General features: G+C 43.0%; 1 protein-coding gene across 1 annotated transcript in view; it reads left to right on the forward strand.

Moving 5' to 3' along the window:
* Positions 1-253: 253 nt before the first annotated feature.
* BPGM (bisphosphoglycerate mutase) overlaps positions 254-12084 on the forward strand; it is a 32418-nt gene continuing 20587 nt past the window's right edge. Inside the window, exon 1 of the mRNA XM_082847075.1 lies at positions 254-295. The gene's annotated coding sequence lies outside the window, so the exon portion shown is untranslated. The remainder of the gene's footprint in view (positions 296-12084) is intronic.

The following is a 12084-nucleotide window of genomic DNA, read 5'->3' on the forward strand; positions in this document are numbered from 1 at the left end:
AAGCTAGCTCCTCACTGGCCCGAAACTGTGCTCGTCTCCTCAGCAAGCCATTCAGAGCCTTACTTTCTACGCCGGGGATTTGAAAAACGGAAAAGACCTCGACCTGTTCCTGGGAGTAGGGCGGGGCTGTGAATGAGTGACAGCTTGACCCTCCAATAGTCAGAGCCATAGGACCTGCCCCTTGTGGCTCCGGGGCTAGAAAAGAGAGTCGATGCCGGCAGCAGTGATGAGTCTTGGGAGGTACTGGCGGCTTGGCGGTTCCAAGGAGCGGCTGCTGCTGGTGGCCTTTTTGCAGGTGAGTGGTTTTAATATTGCTGTTGCGAACGTTTCCATTTCTCAATGATGTGGTGGTTTATTTTGGCGTGCGGGAGGGCCAGTTCCTTTCCTCCCCGGGTTCAGTCTTTGATGGGAGTCTGGCACTCGCGCGTCCACCCCTCAAGCTCCGACCCTCACTTATCCCCCAGGTCCCGCTCAGCTGTCCCTTTGTCAGAATAAGCCTCTCTGGTCTGACAGCCGAAAGGAGGATTCCGCTTGGTAGAGGTACCTTGACGGCAAGAATAAACAGGAATTGAAGGGAGTGATGAACTCAACTCCCCTGGACGTCTGAGGCACGGGGTGACAGAGCCCCGTAAATAGTAGGGCTCCCACTGGAAGGGAGCTCGGTGTGTTTTCAGGGCTGTGCCACTATATTGAGGACCATGGCAGACCTGGCCCTAAAAGTCTCAGTAGACAGAAAAAACTTGAACGTCATGAAAGGAGAAAGGTGAATATCTGCAATGGTTTATGGAGGGTTCTAGTCTGGAGCTAAATCACAGGTTCTTCGAACCACTACAGATGAAAAAATAAGTGTATTTCTTCTCCTTTCGAAGGGATGGGGGCCGTATTACTGGAGAAGGACAACAGAAATGTGTAATGGAAGTGAAGTTCACAGTTAACGTTTTAAGGATAATTGGTTGTTAGTTAACTTACTGTAACTCTCATTCCCCTACCACCTCCCTTCCAAATTATGGAGGCTTTATAGCTTGTGAGTGGTACCAGAATGTTAACTGACTGAATGCACACTTTTGGGAAAAAAAATCAAATGCTATCTTTCACCAGTAGCTATTAGGGTTTTCTATAATGAAAGCAGAACACATGTCATTTTGTCTTTTATTTTAAAACTGTCTTCCCTGAGGCCAGGGGACTAGGTTTGATCCATCTTTGTGTTCCTGTAGCACCTCACACACCACAGATGCTACTCAATTGTGGTGGGGTTGAGAGAAGCATAATTCAAACAAATGGTGTCGTGGAAGGAGCTCTGAGTTGGCAGTCAAGACACCTGGGTTTTAGTCTTGAAGCTATTTGTGTGATCTTAAATCATTTCAGTTCTCTGTCTCTTAATTTTCGCATCTTTAAAAAGTGGATGTCGCATTGGATTATTTCCAAGGTCCATGCCTGTGTTCAAAGTCTGTTTTAAACTAAAGATCCTTAGATGTTTTCCACCACAAGTACATCAGCAAAATCTCATTGCAGTAAATTCCTAACCAGTCTGTTAGCAAATAAAAGTTCCCAGCTACAACAGTAGTATCTGTTCTTTTGTGTCCATATTTAAACCAAACCAAGTGGATCATTGTAGAAAATTTGGCTGCTGTCCAGAATGAACATTGTACAGAAGTATAATGTGGCAGAAAATGTCATCCTTTATTCTATCACTCAGAGGCAACCACTGTTGGTGTCCGGGTAGATCTTTCAGTCTCTCTTCCTCTTTTGCCTCCTATGGTTGGTTGAAATTAAGTGGCATGTTTCATTTTAAGTAATGACATCTAAATTCAGCCATGCCCTCATCTTTGTGTGTCTGGTGCCTAGAGCACAGAGGACACGCCAGTGTCTGAACTGTTAGGTCACTTGAACATCCTTGGAATGAAATCTGGTGTGAAGGGATATTTATATGGGGAAATAGGACTAAAAGTATCACTTAATAACAAAACTCTTTAACTGAAACTTGGCCACAAATATGGATAAAATATAGTTTATAAAATGTAAAATAAATGTTAGCCACTTCACTAAAGCATTTGGATTGTGGAATATTGCTTAGTATTTGGTATGCTTCTAGGACTGTATCTTACTGGCAACGCCTCTTTCCTTAAACACAACATTTGATTGCATTCCTACTTCACTGTCTAATTTAACCTTTTCTCCTTACTGCCACCCTCATTTTGCTTTATTCCCAGCTTTTACTTCTGCTCATACCATCAGCAAGTCAGGATCACTCTCAAGGGCCTGAGGTCTGTGTCAGTGTTCATGTGTTAGTCAAAGTCTGCTCCATTCAACCCAGAATACCTCACACTCTTTGGTAGACCACTTCACCATAATCTCATTTAGTCTTCTTCATAGCCCCTTGAGAATAGTAATTAGATAGGAAGGAGGTGTCATGAGTGGGTGTTGTGCACATGGGTGATGCCACGCAGGCTGGAACAGGCCACATGCCCCAGGCACACACATATGTCATTACGCATGTGTGTCCCTTTCCTGTGAAGAGGGGTCTACCTGCTATGGTTTGTTACCTTTGTAACAAGTGGTTAATAGGTATAAAATTGGAGAATGACAGGGTAATAGTGTCTGGAAAACACCTGTAAGTAATAGCGTTTGCTCCTGGTAAAGAGTTGTTCTTATAATGCAAACACAAATGGAACAGTTCCCATAAAGCTTTAGGAAAAGTAATAGATTATGGAACAATAGGTACTTTTGGATATAGTCATGTTTGAACTTTTCGTAATGAGCTGGGCTTGGGGAAAGGCATATTTTAAGACCCTACGGAAATGAGCTCCAGATTTCATTTCCACTGTTCCTTTTTAATCTATCAGAAACACGGTTAACCTCTCTTTTTCCTATCCTCACATCTAGCCAGCCTATCTTTATCGAGTTAGATCCCTAATGCAGCAGAGGTTAAGAGTTGTTCAAAGGTCTGTAGTGAGGATTTGGACCAGGGAAAACATCCAAGTGGTCTAGGGTAGGATTTGAATATTTAATATTTAAGGGTAAGCTTTGGCTCAAAGCAACTCTGGCTCTGCATGCCTTATTTTATATTACTTCAACATTATATCATTGATCACATTTCTTACTCAATTTTGGAAACAGTAAACAAACTAAGTGTTTAGACTGGACTTTATCCTATAATTTTCCCCACCTATTCATGAGTTGCCATACTAGAGTATTAGACATTATTATTTTTCAAACACCTGAGGAAAGGAGGAAGCACTGTCGTAGGAGCATTGGTTTGGGAGAGAGGACGAGACTCAGTTATGGTGGGTGAGGGAGAGGTACGTGAAATTATATGGTTTAATGAGGAGCAGGTGTAGGAGGCAGCAGCAAGATTTTTAGCTACATTTGTTGATACTACCTAGAGATTCTGGAAGTATTGTAGAAGTAACCTCAGTAAATGCAATGGCCTGATGTGTACCAATCTCCTACCTACCTACCCACCCTCTCCATCCCTACCTTGCCAAAAGGATGCTAATCTTGAAACATAACTCGACTTTACGGTGACATTTATGGAAAGGATATTTTTTACCCTGTCGCCAATTTAGGTGGGAAAAAATGCATATACGTATATATATTTCAAAAGGTCTTTGAAAATATGAGTCACCTGCAAATTGTGTTTTCTTCAATTCGCCTATTTGTTTCTTTTTTGCCAAGGCAATTCCATAGCACCCATTCCTGAGCAGGTATACATTCACCTGAAGTGTGAAGCATTTATAAAGATGTCTAATAAAAGTAATGCATGTCAAAATGACAGATTATATTTTTGAAGTTGGTTAACAAGATGAATAATTTTTTCCCTCTTCTATCTTGAACCCATTATTAAATAATTTGATGAAGCAAAATAAACTACTCAGACTGATTTAAATGTGCTCAGTACTATCTTCTGTGAGGGATAAAAACAGTTATGAATGGGATTCCATTATTCAAGGCACTTGCAGTTCTGGCCAAGAATGAAAGCAGGTGATTTAATAATGTTGGGATTATCCCATGACAGGGTACTTAAAGGTTCAAATGCTGATGTGATTAGTAGATCTGAATAATCCCAGCTAGGCCAGGGTTTGGCAAACTAAGGCCTTCTGACCCACTACCTGTTTTTGTACAGTCCACAAACTATGAATGGTTTTTAATGGTTGAAATAAATCAAAGTATAACAATATTTCATGTGCATGAAAATTATATGAGATTCTAATTTCTTTGTCCATATGTAAAAGACAAAAGAGTTCCAATATGTTTATTGGAACACAGCCTTATTTATTCATACATGCATTGTTTATGGCTGCTTTCAGCAGAATTGAGTAATTGTAACAGAGACCACATAGCCCACAAAGCCTAAAAAATTTACTCTTTGGCCTTTTACAGAGAAAGTTGCCCCCACCTGAGCTAAGCTGGAGTGTCTTTCACATCATCGCCTTTACCCCTTTTCAAGAGCCATTATGCTTGTCCAGGTCTTCATTAAATGTTACCAGAATGGTTGCAAAAGCCTCACAAGTATTCAAATCCCTGGTTTTCCCATCTCTCTTACTTGTAGGTGCTGCCTGATCCTCCTAAAATACACATTATTAACCCTTTAATGATGTCCCGATACTTACAGAAGAACCTGCGTTCTTTGGCACAAGGCCCTTTTTGGGGCCACTATTCAGTCTTATCTTTCTAGACTAGTCTCCGCCTACTTCCTTGTTATACCCTATACTTAGTTTAAGATGGTCATATAATTTTCCAGATGGGACCTTCAAGTGTGAAAGGGGCCCTATAATAAGTATGTTGGGAAAACAGGCCTAAAGCAAGACTGTTCTAGGCAAACCAGTTTGAATGGCTCACCATTTCTCCATAAACACCTATTCCCTTGCCCTCTACTCACTGTTCCCTTAGGCTGGAATTCCTTTTCTTTTTTCTATAAATCTGAATCTTAAACATCTTTTCAAATTCAGCTTAAATAGTGCCATGTCCATGAAGCATTATTCAAGTAAAAAATCTCTCCTTGGGGCTTCCCTGGTGGCGCAGTGGTTGAAAGTCTGCCTGCTGATGCAGGGGACACAGGTTCATGCCCCGGTCCGGGAAGATCCCACATGCCGCAGAGCGGCTGAGCCTGCGCGTCCGGAGCCTGTGCTCCGCAACGGGAGAGGCCACAACAGTGAGAGGCCCGCGTACAGCAAAAAAAAAAAAAAAAAAAAATCTGTCCTTTTCCATCTCCCATATACATGAACTGCTTTCTCATGATGTGGGTTAATTTCTGCTTTAGTGATACACACACATATCCTTTCCCCCATTAGTCACTTGGGAGACATCATTCATGTTGGATTCTGTATTCCTCACAGGCCTAGCATTATGCCATGTTCAAATGGAGTTTGTAACACGTTTGAAGAATGAGTTAATTGACCAGACTTGGTAGACTGATGAGTATTTGGGAATGTCAATGTATAAATCATCCATTTTAACGTAATTTAAGTAGTGAGAAAAGTTGGATTTCCAAGGGCTGAGGACAGAGCCTTGGGTGCCAATATGGCGGTGGAGCAGAGTGGGTCAAGGCATATGTATAGGCTTTGGGGTCCAGCCTGCCTGAGACTGAAATCCAGCTCTGCCAGTTACAGTCTTTGTCATCTTGGGCAAGTTAACCTCACCTCTTAGGTTTCTGCATCTGTAAAACAGGAGTAATCATAGTAACTTCTCTGCAGAATGGTGGTTGAGGATTTAAATAGTCCCAAGCACACGGTGAGCACTCTGAGAAAGGTAGCGGCTGTGGTGTCATTTGCTGTCTTCATCATCATAGTACTGTTGCTGACGGGCAGAAAATACAGATTCAGTAAGAAAGAGAAAAAAAAACATCGTATATTAACGCATATATGTGGAATCTAGAAAAAGGTACAGATGAACCGGTTTGCAAGGCAGAAATAGAGACACAGATGTAGAGAACAAACATATGGACACCAACTGGGGAAAGTGGTGGGGCGGGGGGGTAGTTGTTGTTGTTGGTGGGATGAACTGGGAGATTGGGATTGACATATGTACACTAATATGTATAAAATAGACAACTAATAAGAGCCTGCTGTGGCTTCCCTGATGGCGCAGTGCTTGGGAATCCACCTGCCAATGCAGGAGACATGGGTTTGAGCCCTGGTCTGGGAAGATCCCACATGCCGCAGAGCAACCTAGGCCTGTGCACCACCACTACTGAGCCTGCGCCCTGGAGCCCGTGAGCCACAACTACTGAGGCCCGTGCGCCTAGAGCCCGTGTTCCACAACAGGAGAAGCCATAGCAATGAGAAGCCTGCGCACCACAACAAAGAGTAGCCCCAGCTTGCCCCAACTAGAGAAAAGCCCGTGTGCAGCAACGAAGACCCAATGCAGCCAAAAATAAATAAATAAATAAATTTATTGGGAAAAAAAAGACCTGCTGTATAAAAAATAAATAAATTAAATTAAATTAAAAAAAAAGAAAATATAGATTCAACACTGGGACATAACAATAGAAGAGCTGGGAGAAATGCAGCACCAAAATCTTAGAAGATTTTTTCTTCCCTTGATAGAAATAGTCAACTTCAGAGGGGTCAAAGCCCTGTAAGTCCTGAGTGAAGATGGTCTTCACTTAGTAAGAAGTAACCAATCAGCAGTCTTTTGAGAGAGCATTTCAGTAGAGTGGGCAAGGTATAAGTTAGGTGTCAGAGGACTAAAAAAGTAATGGCCAGAAGGAAGGGAAAAACAGCCAAGAGGAAGCGGCAGGAAGATGAGATGCAGCGTCATGTAAAAGATATGTTTACTAAATTTTTCTCTTTGAGCCACACCATACTTTAAAAAGGAAGGAACCCTGGGGTATGGTAATTTAGTGACCCGTGTGGCCCTTTGGGGGTATGAGGTAAATCATTGACTAAAATTAGTGCTTAATTCAAGTGCCAGTAACCCTTGCCAACGGATAAATGAGGACCCTTAAGAACCAACTCCAGCGTGGTGAGCTTTACCAAAAGCAACACAAAAAAACAAAGCTTGATTTTTAGAAAGGATAGTTTTTAATTCTTAGCCTGGCACCTTATTATAAGTTGGGGGTGACTATTGCCTGACTTGACCTTGTGATTTGAGGTTCTTCAGGCAGTCATACGCTGAGCCCTCCTTTATACTCACCTTGTTTGTGTGCATTTCATGAAATGTCTGCCTGGGTTGGGGAGACAAGCTGTGACTGGAGATTCTCCTGTGAAGGGAAGCCTAGTGAGCCTAGATGCTCACACCCAGACTCACAAATCTTCCGTGGTGAGGCAGAAAGAGTGCGGGTGTCAGAGGCACAGACCTGGATCGCAGTTCCAATTCCATTTAGTGGCTCTGTGTTTTTGGACAAGTCAATCAGTGTCTCTCTTTTCTCTGTGGAGATTATTATGGCCTTTCATGTTTAGCTGTCTAGTTGTTATACTAAACTGTAACAAAAGACAAATATAATGGATGATTATTCTTGGCGCTGCCTTTGCCATCAAATACATTGGAATTCTTGAGTTAAAGCTTCCTAAAGTCTCGGGCCTGACTATTTTTGGTTTGGTAGTTACCACTAAAAATGTCAGGCCTTAGCCTTATTGGCACAAGCTAATCCTTTTTGCCTAACTTTGATTCAGTCAACACACCTACTAAGTACCTAGTATGTGTCAGGTGTCATGCTGGGTTCTAGAGATGGGGCAGTGAGTCAGACCAACCCTGATGCAGCTTACAGTCTAACAGGGCACACAGATGTGGAACAAGTGATCTGTCACAAGTGACCCATCACAACGGTACCTAGTGTCCTAAAGCAGGGGGCTGTGGAGGCACCTCACCACTTCCCAGTGGGTGGGAAAGAAGGGCAGAGAAGTCTGCAGAGGCTTTAAAAGCATTGTCCTCAGACCAGCCGCCTCAGCATCACCTGGAAGCTTGTTAGAAATACAGATTCTCAGGCCTGCCCCAGACCTACTCATTCAGGCTCTGGAAGTGGGGCCAGCAGCCTGTTTGAGCCAGTCCTCTTGGTGATTCTGATGCACATTAAAGTTTGAGGACGACTAGCCTAGAGGAAATAACATTTAAGCTAAGCGCTAAAGCTGCACCAGTCAATACAGTAGCCACTGGTCACGTGTGGCTATGGAGCCCTTGAAATGTGGTTAGTCCAAATGGAGATGTGCTTTAAGTATAAAATACACATCAGGTTTCAAAGACTTACTAAGAAAAAAGAAAGTAAAATACCTCATTGAGAATTTTATATAGGTCATATGTTAGAATGATACTCTTTTGAACCTAAAGGGTTAAATAAAATGTATTATTAAAATTTCACCTATTTTTGCTGCTTAGTACGGCTTTTAGAAAATTTTAAATTACAAATTTAAAAAAGCCAATTATATGTGGCTTACGTTACATTTTGATTGGACACATCTGATCGAAAGGATAACTAGCATGGCCCCAAAGCAGGGAGGGACTGAAGTGGGGGTGGAGGGGAGGGGGTGTTGGGTGAGGGTTCTGTGTAGGAGACAGTGCGTGCAGAGGTCCGGAGGCCAGAAAGAACATGGCATGTTCAAGGAAATAAAAGAAAACCAAAGTCTTGCAGGTCACATTAAGGATTTTGAGCTTTGTCCTAAGATCAACAGGAAGTAATCTGAGGGTTTTAAATAGGGTACTCAGTTTTCAGGAAGTTTGTAGCTAATACATGAGGGCAAGAGAGCTACAGCTGAATATTGCAAGGCTCAGAATCAAAGCTCCCCCCACCTGCCCGAAAGATGGTGGGGATGGAGGCATTTGGACAGAAGTACTATTGAGAGGGAGGGAGCAGGACCCTGCTCGTCAGCAGCCCCTGCCCCAGGATACGAGGCACGAACACCCCTGCTGAAGAGAGAAGCAGACACCTGGGAATAGTTTGGTGTTCAGTTCATTTTCAGCTTGGTTAAAGTTGAGAGCTAGAGGAAACATTCCAGAAGAGTCCAAAGTTGAGTAGGAGTTTGATTACAGAGCTGGGACTGTGCAGGGCACTGGCGAAGTTTTGGTGAAGAGAGGGTCAGGGACAAGGGAGCCTGGCACACATGGGGATTAGAGGGTCTGTCCTTTGAAAGAGTGTGCTGGACAACCACAGAGGAAGGCTGGGGTTAGAGCCTGGAGGCTTGGGGTCTGACCAGCTCCAGGGGGCAGGAAGGCGGGGCTGGGGGGGGGTGGTCCTCATTCACCTGTGGCCTGGAGGAGGTTTCTCTTTAAGCCACAATCACACACTAGCAGACTCAATCTACCCTCAGAAATGTCTTGTTTAGCTCACATTTTTTAAATGTATTCAAATTAGTTGCTAGTATTTGTATTAGATATCACATAAAATTCACATTTCCAGTTCTTTTGAGAATTGGAAGATTGAGGACCCCAGTTCCTCAGTCTCACAGAGAAATGGGCTGGAGCTAAGTAGCAGCTACTCCCTTCATTTTTCATTTGAGCTTCTAAGAGCTGAAATGATCACGTTAAAAAAAAAAGACATTTACCCTAAAAACAAAACAGAATCCACAGGTTCTGTCTGGTCTGAGTCTTGCATTCTCTCCAGTCTTTGTTTTCAGCAGCCCTGGCTTCTCCTTGTTCTCCAGAAAAGTTCTAGAATGGTACCCTTAGCTCAGCGAGACCAGATTATACAAATGCTTTGTCCACGCACACGAGTTGCTTCCATCAGAGAAGCGCATGTTCCCTGCAGTTCAGCACTTTTCCTACCACCTTGCAGCCCCGCAGCACTGCTCCTCACAGATCAGCCTGAAACTTTAAATGAAACTGACTACAGTGTTATGTTTGTTGACACTTGACACACCAGCTCCCACAATGATTAAATTGTAAAGAATGCAAACTATAAACCTCAACAGCTCCTTTGTGAATATTCAGTAGTTAATTAAATGGCAAAGATCAGTTGATAGCAAGGAGGAGAGAGGGAAGGGACTTTCTGTTGACCTGAGGTAGATGCTCCAGTTTGGTACCTTGTCCTGTATTCGCCGTCTGTACACCGGAGTAAAGCGCAGGTGTGTATTTATTTGTAGAGTCCTTGTGGCTGTAGCACTATTTCTCTGCTCCAATATATATATTTTGAGGGGAAGAAACAGAAATTGTTTTATTTCTTTAAGTAAGCAAATAGAGCAGATCAAAATACTGCAGAGCTTGGTGATAGTTGCCTCCGTGTTCATGATATTATTGCTACATTTTTTTTGTTGCCTCCATATAGTTTATAATCAAAAGATGATGGAGAAGTGCCTCTGCCTATAATATTTGTCTATCACACCTTCTTCATTTGAAGGGAAAGTAGCTTCATCAGCCTAAGGAGCTTCTTGTTTGACAAGACACAGTAAGGGCTGAGGTAGAGAACAATTGATAACTTCTCTTTTCTCCATCCCCCTCCTCACCACCACCGAAAACAAAACAGTAAATGTTGCGTGGGCATGGATCCAGTTTTTGATGGGCCTGAAACTTCTAGTACTTAGTGGATTGGGGTGGGCCCTTTAAAAAAAAAAAGCAATACAGAAGTGTCTTTTGCTGATTACACACACACACACACACACACACACACTCTCAACGATGTGAATTCATTATTTGGTCTCTCCCAGTGCCTTAGAAGGAGTTTGTTCAAGTGAGGGGGCCCTGAAACTTGAGCTTCATTAGTTTCATGATTATTCCTCTTCTGGGCACTGGTAATCCCCTAGCCAAACACTGCCCAGTTCTTTCATCCCATTCTCTGTTCTGCCACCCGATGCCCATCTGGGCTGAGAATAGAGACATTGCTTTCCCTCTGGAAAGTCTTAGCTCTGCAAGGTACCTTCACCTGAGTCCTTAGCCCAGCTTCTTCCAGTGACCTGATGCTTCCCCACTTCACATGCACTAAATAAAGCGTCAAATTTTATTGATACCTGATGAGAAAGGGAAGTCATAAACCTAACCATTGTAGCCTTTCAGCCACTTGCAAATCACCTCAATCTGCTTCCTCCCTTGGGTCCTCTGTTGGCCCTCCACTGAAATTGGAAGCTTTGTTTTAAAGACATTTTTCCCCCTTGAGAATCTCTAGGAATTACTAAAGGAAGGAAGAAATTAGATCTAGATTCCAATTAACTTTGTCATTGACTGTTATATAACTGTGGGTGAATCACAGTTTAAGTGGGACAGAAAATCTCCAGTTAATGGAAGTTGCCAAGAATGGCAGAAGCCCAGGCCCTGATGTTCATATAATCTCTACCCTCCAGTGTGGAAAGTGCTGGGCTGGAGGTGGAAAGCGCTGGGCAAGTAAACTGAGCAGGGTTTGTCAGTGTAGATCTGTCCACTGCAAGGAGAGCGAGGCAGGCTGATGCAGCCAGCCCGAAGATTCTCCAGGGGACACAGTGGGCCCAGCAGATCTTTGGGCCGGCAGCTTCACTTAGGAAGTTCAGAAACACTTTAGGGTTGCCTGTCCCTCTTTACTAGAGTCTTCGCCTGCTGAGATGTGGCTGGCATGTGTAGGACAGCTGAAGGGTTGGGAGAAGGAGAGGGGGGCCTCCTTATCAGTGTGCTTCCTCTCACTCCTACAGACCTGCTTCTGGTAATCTGTTTCTACAGGCAGCATCTCTCAGCTGCTTAATTTGATAGCTTGTTTTGCATCCAATTTATTCCTGCCAAAAACTCTATCTTGAGGCAGGTGAAAGATTATTTAGGTGAGTACCATATTCGGTGTTAATGTTGATTTAAATCATTTTAATGTTTAAATGTTGAACCTTAGATTTTCTTGTATGTGATGTAGCCTGTGGCATTGAAGAGCTAGTTGCCACCAATCAATGATTTACATACCAGATGAATGTGGTGGTTTATTGAATTAACATGTTTAATAACTTCGATAATAAGACGAGACTGGTAAATTATTTCTCCACCAGAGTGGGGAACAAAATGAGAAGGGTGCCTTCAGTCTCGAGTCAGCTTCTCAGACCTGGGAGTTCCCAACTACGAGTCATCCCTTTAGACACCTAAAACTCATTCTATTAAATCCTGTCTTCTGTAAGCAGAAACTGCCTTTTTATCTGGTGGAAATGTAGCATGCCAATAGAATGAAGTGTTCTGTTGTTTTATGTCATACAATTAACTTACTACCCAGCC

Source organism: Leucopleurus acutus (genome assembly GCF_964270905.1).
Source record: "Leucopleurus acutus genome assembly, chromosome: 9".
Classification (NCBI taxonomy): Eukaryota; Metazoa; Chordata; class Mammalia; order Artiodactyla; family Delphinidae; genus Leucopleurus; species Leucopleurus acutus.